Genomic DNA, 6,525 nt, shown 5'->3' with positions numbered 1-6,525 from the left:
TACCTTTACACTGTACTACTTGTGCACACACTTCACCATACTCATACTATTGTTTTTTTATGCATGGGTATTTCAGACTCTGACGCAGTGTTGATGAATACAAAAAACAAAAGATAGAAGTCGCTCCAGTGTAATTTGAAGATAAGCACTAAGCGTCTCAGCGCTCTAAAGGGTGCAGTGCCAGCAGATGGAGATAGTAAACGTAGCTCTGCAGTTGATGATCTCAATTGACACACACAACCATCCCAGGTGCTTGCTTTAACTTCCCGCTGTCAAATGTGGTTGCATGTTGCATATGGTGTCTAGCTTGTATTGCTTCCAATTTGGTTAAATTGCATCAGCTTACTTTACACATTATACCTTTGATAATGACATGCCGTCATGTTTTTGATACATACTACATATGTCTATTAACCATATTCGTACATCAAACTAATGCTCTTTTGTATCCCTCATCAATCACTTATGACGAGACAGTCACCCGAGTGGGTTATTGTGAGACGCGCTACTCATTTAAAGAGTGCAGTGTCATCCTCCCCACATGATTTTCAAGAAATAGCAAGGCTAAATGAAGATAGTCAACGTAGCTCTCTAGTTGATGACCGCAATTCCCCCACACCACCATCGCAGGTGCTTGCTCTTACTTGGCAGTGTGATATGTGGTTGCATGTTGCATATGGTGTCTACCTTGTAATGCTTCTAATTAGGGTAAATTGCATCTGCTTAGTTAACACATTATACCTGTGAATATAACATGCGTTCCTGTTTTTGGTACATATTACGTCTTTGTATTAACCATGTTCTTAATCAAACTACTTTTCTTGTGTATCCCTCATCAATCACTTCTGACAAGACACCTTCAAGTTGGCAATGTAATATTGGTTGCATCTTGCATATCATTTCAAACATGTATTGCCTCTAATTTGTTGAAGTGCCACTTATAATGAGACACATCTAACTTGGTAGAGTGATTTTGGTTGGATCTTTCATATGGTGTCTAGATTGCATTGCTTCCAATTTGTTGAAATGCCTTCTGCTTAGAGTTTTTCATACATATTCCATCCTCCTACAATGTGGTTGCCATACATAAAAGTTGTGTTCGTCAGTATCATGCATCAACGAATTTGGAAGTGCGAATTTCCTTCCTTTTTCTTGTGTGTTTACTTGACAAGGCAAAATCTAAAAGGACGAAGGCACAAAATGATGGTGGTCCTCTGGAGCAACCAAAATAGATCATCTCTGCAGATTCTCCTGCTACTCCTACTGCAGTGCAAGTTCCAAATCTCATCTCCCCTACTCCACAACCCCAGGTGCTTGCTCTAACATGGCAGTGTGATATCTGGTTGCATGTTGCATATGGTGCCTAGCTTGTATTGCTCCTAATTTGTTAAATTGCATCTCCTTAGCTTACACTTATACATGTGAATATGACATGCCTTCATGTTTTTGGTACATACTACATATGCCTACCACACCATGTTCTTACATCAAACTACTGTTCTTGTGTATCCTGCATCTATCGCTTATGATGAGACGGTCACGCCCGTGGGATAGTATGAGACGCTCTACTCTTATAAAGAGTGCAGTTTCATCCTCTCCACATGATTCTCAAGAAACAACAAGCCTAATTGAAGATATTGAACGTAGCTCTGTACTTGAAGACCACACTTCCCCTACACCACCATCGCAGGTGCTTGCTCTAACTTCGCTGTGTGATATGTGGTTGCATGTTGCATACGGTGTCTAGCTTGTAATGCTTCTAATTATGGTAAATTGCATCGCTGCTTAGTTTACACATTATACCTGTGAATATGACATGCCTTCCTATTTTTGGTACACACTACATCTATGTGTTAACCATGTTCTTACATGAAACTACCTCTCTTCTGTATCATGCATCAATCACTTACGATGAGACACCTTTATTCATTTCATATTGCATATTATTTCTAGCCTGTTGCGATGTATTGCTTCTAATTTGGTCAAATACATTTGTTAGGCCCCCTTTTAATTTGGCAGAGTGATATTGGTTTCATCTTTCATATGGTTTCTAGCTTGCATTGCTTCTAACTAGTTCAAACACCTTGTGCGTAGTTTACACTTTATACATCATACATGTCAATATGTCATGCCGTCCTATTTTTCATACACATTCCATCCTCCCATCATGCGTCTGTCTTACATGAAAGTAGTGCTCGTCAGTATCATGCATCAATGAGTTTTGAAGAACAAATTTTATTCCTTTTTCTTGTGGGTTTGACTTGACAAGGCAAAATCAAAAAAGAGGAAGGAAAAGAGTAAGAAAGGCGATGGTGGTGGTCCTCTGCAGCAACGTAAACAGAGCATCTGTACAGATTCTCCTTGTACTGCTAGTGCATTACAAGTTCCAAGTCTCCGCTCCCCTACTCCACCATCCAAGGTGCTTGCTCTAACTTGACAGTGTGATATCTGGTTGCATGTTGCATATGGTGTTTAGCTTGTATTGCTCCTAATTAGTGTAAACTGCATCTGCTTAGCTTACACATGATATGTGTGAATGTGACACGCTTTCCTGTTTTTGGTACATACTATATCTGTCTATCACACCATGTTCTTACATGAAACTACTCTTCTTGTGTATCCTGCGTCAGTCACATATGATGGGACTCCTTTAAGTTGGCAGTGTGATATTGGTTTGTGTCTTGAATATGATTTCTAGCATGTAGTGCTTCTAGTTTGATGAACGCCACCTATGATGAGACAGTTTTAACTTGGCAGAGTGATATTGATTGCACCTTCCATATGGTGTCTAGCTTGCAGTGCTTCTAATTTGTTGAAGTGCCTTCTGCTTAGTTACCACATCATAGGTGTGAATATGTCAAGCCGTCTAGTTTTTCGTACATATTCCATCCTCGTATCATGACTTTGCCTTTCATCATAGTAGTGTTCGTCAGTATCATGCATGAATGCGTTCTGAAGAGCAAATTTTATTCCTTTTTCTTGTCGGTCTGACCTCACAATGCAAAATCAATAAAGCGGAAGGAAATTGGTAAGGCATTGGATGATGGTGGCCCTTCCGAGCAAGTGAAACAGAGGGTCTCTGCAGATTCTACTCCGCCATCCTCCCAACAAGATTCGCAAGACAACGCAAGGCTAGACACTCACTGTAGATGTGTAGATGATGAGCACATCTCCCCTACTCCACCATCACAGGTGCTTGCTCTAACTTGGCACTATTATATGTGGTTGCATGTTGCATATGATGTCTAGCTTGTATTGCTTCTAACTTTGTTGAATTGCATCTGCTTACTTTACACATAATGCCTGTGAATATGACACGTGTTCCTCTTTCTAGAACATACTATATCTAATCACACCATGTTCTTACATCAGACTACTGTTCTTGCATATCCCGCATCGGTCGCTTATGATAAGGCACCTTTAAGTCGCCACTGTGATATTGGTTGTGTCTTGCATATGATTTCTAGCATGTACTGCTTCTAATTTGTTGAAACGCTAGACAGTTTGAACTTGGCAGAGTGATATTGGTTGCACCTTTCATATGGTGTCTAGCTTGCAGTGCTTCTAATTTGTTGAAATGCCTTCTGCTTAGTTACCACATCATAGGTGTGAATATGTCACGCCGTCCTGCTTTTCGTACATATTACATCCTCGTATCATGTGTTTGCCTTTCATCCGAGTAGTGTTCGTCAGTATCATGCATGAATGAGTTCTAAAGAGCGAATTTTATTCCTTTTTCTTATCAGTTTGACTTCACAATGCAAAATCAATACAACTGAAGGAAATTAGTCCGACAGTGGATGATGGTGGTCCTTCGGAGCAACTCAAACAGAGGGTCTCTATAGATTCTACTCCGCCATCCTACCAACAAGATTCGCAAGACAACACAAGGCTGGACTGTCAATGTAACGGTGTAGATGATGAGCACATATCCCCTACTCCACCATCACATGTGCTTGCTCTAACTTGGCACTATTACATGTGGTTGCATGTTGTGTATGATGTCTAGCTTGTATTGCTTATAACTTTGTTGAATTGCATATGCTTACTTTACACATAATGCCTGTGAATATGACACCTATTCCTGTTTCTAGAACATACGTGTAGATGATGAGCACATCTCCCCTACTCCACCATCACAGGTGCTTGCTCTAACTTGGAACTGTTATATGTGGTTGCGTGTTCCATATGATGTCTAGTTTGTATTGCTTCTGATTTTGTTGAATTGCATCTGCGTAGCTTACAACTTATACCTGTAACGATCACTTACCCATAAGACACATTTAACTTGGGAGTGTGATGTAGGTTGCATCTTGCATTGTCTTCTAGCTTGTACTGCTTCTAATTTCTTGAAATGGCACTTACGACGAGACACTTTTTACCTGATAGAGTAATATTTGTTGCATGTTCATATGGTGCCTAGCTTTCATTTCTTCTAATTTTGTTGAAATGCCTTCTGCTTACTGTTTTTCATACATATTCCCTCCTCCTATCGTACGTCTGAATATGTAATGTTGTCTTCTTTTTGTATATATTCCATCCTCCTATCCTATGCTTGCCTTACATCAAAGTAGTGTTCGTCTGTATCATGCATCAACCAGTTATGCAGAGCTAATTTTATTCATCTTCTTTTGGTTTTGACTTCATAAGGCAATATCAGAAAATAGGAAGGAAAAGAGTAAGTTAGGGGATGTTGGTGGTCCTCCGGACCGACGCAAACAGAGACTCTCTAGATTGGCCACTGCTACTGCTAATGAAGTTGAAGTCCCAACTCTACATGATGAGTTCATATCCCATACTCCACCATCGCAGGTGCTTGCTCTTAGTTGACAATGTGATAATTGGTTTCATGTTGCATATGTTGTCTATCTTGTATTTCTTCTATTTTGATTAAATTGCACCTACTGAGTTTATACGTTATACATGTGCATATGACATGCCTTTCTGTGTCTAGAATACACTGCATCTATCAGTCATACCATGTTCTTACATCAAAGTACTGCTGTTGTGTATCCCGCATCAGTCACTCATGATTGGACGCTTTTAACATGACAGTTTGATAGTGGTTGCATCTTGCATTGATTTCTACGTTGTACTGCTTCTAATTTTTTGAAATGCCACTTTTGACAAGACACTTTTAACTAGGCAGAGTGATATTGGTTGCATCTTTCATATGGTGTCTAGCTTGCATTACTTCTATTTTCTTGGAAATCCTTCTACTTAGTTTACACATCGTAGTTGTCAATATGTCACGCCGTCCTATTTTTCATACATATTCCATCCTCATACGGTTGTATTACATCAAAATATTGCTTGTATGTATCATGCATCAATGAGTTCTGAAGAGCGATTTTATTCTTTTGTGTTGTGGGTATTCCTTGACATGGCAAAGTCAAAAAAGAGCAAGGAAAAGAATATGGTAGGCAATGGTGTTACTCTTCGGGTGAAACGGAAATGGATCTGCCCTCGAGATTCTGCTGGTACTTATAGTGCAGTAGAAGGTCCAAGTCCACCGGCTAAATCTACAAACACAGTATCACCTGCTCCACCAGCTGCAACATCCGCTTCAACCGTCCCAGCATCTCAAGGAGTTACTCATTCGTTTGCTCCGGAACTGGCCAGTTCCCAAGCTGCATTCACACCTAACACTACTTTCGAACCACTGCTGACACAACAGGACTTGGCAAGATCAGATGAACCTCATGAGCACCAACACCAAGACGGTACCTGACCGAGTAAAGTTGCAGTTGCATGCTCCTTTATATGTACTCTCATAGTTTAATGTGCACTAACACTTTCCATATTCGTTGTTGAACTAGCACCACGGTGCAAGCGGATACAGACATCAGGGATAATGCTTGACAGGTTAACAAAATCTAAAGGAGGAAGAATGAAGATCCATTTTGAGGCGGGTTTAAAAAGGCCACGTGATGCTACAGTCAACCAAGTTAGTATCAGAGGCAGCCATTCACTACAAAAAAAAGACACATCCGTGACATTTTGGGTCGAACGAATTTTTTTCTGTCATACATATGACACTTCTATGATGATAATTGTGACAAAACCCGGTATCATCATAGATGTGGTGGGCTCCTACTTCTATGACAAAAAATCATGACAGAAATAGGGCTTTTCGTCCTGGGCGGGCCGGAGATGCAGCTGCATGACATTCTTTCGGCCGTCCATGACAGAAAAACCGTGGTAGAAGCGAGGGGGAGGAAAATTTCGGGGAGTTCCCGGTTACGGTGGGAGGTCGGGGGCCGAGCGATGCGCGTTTCTCTCGTACACATACGCGCGTGTGTGCGAGGCGTTGGCTCTAACTAAACTCGAGCGAGGCGTTGGGCTCTAACTGAACCCGAGCGATTGCACTGCAGGCTACGCGTTACTGAACCCGAGCGATCGATCGATGGATGTTAACTGAACCCGATCGAGCGATTCCTTCGCTACTACTGCTAACTGAAGCCGATCGATGCTGCCTCTGGGATGTGCAGTGAGCATTGCGGGGGGGGGGGGGGGGGGGGGAGG

Source organism: Triticum urartu, chromosome 1 (genome assembly GCF_003073215.2).
Source record: "Triticum urartu cultivar G1812 chromosome 1, Tu2.1, whole genome shotgun sequence".
NCBI classification, from domain to species: Eukaryota; Viridiplantae; Streptophyta; class Magnoliopsida; order Poales; family Poaceae; genus Triticum; species Triticum urartu.
The sequence above is the reverse complement of the archived record's forward strand: the minus strand, read 5'-3'. Positions refer to the sequence as shown.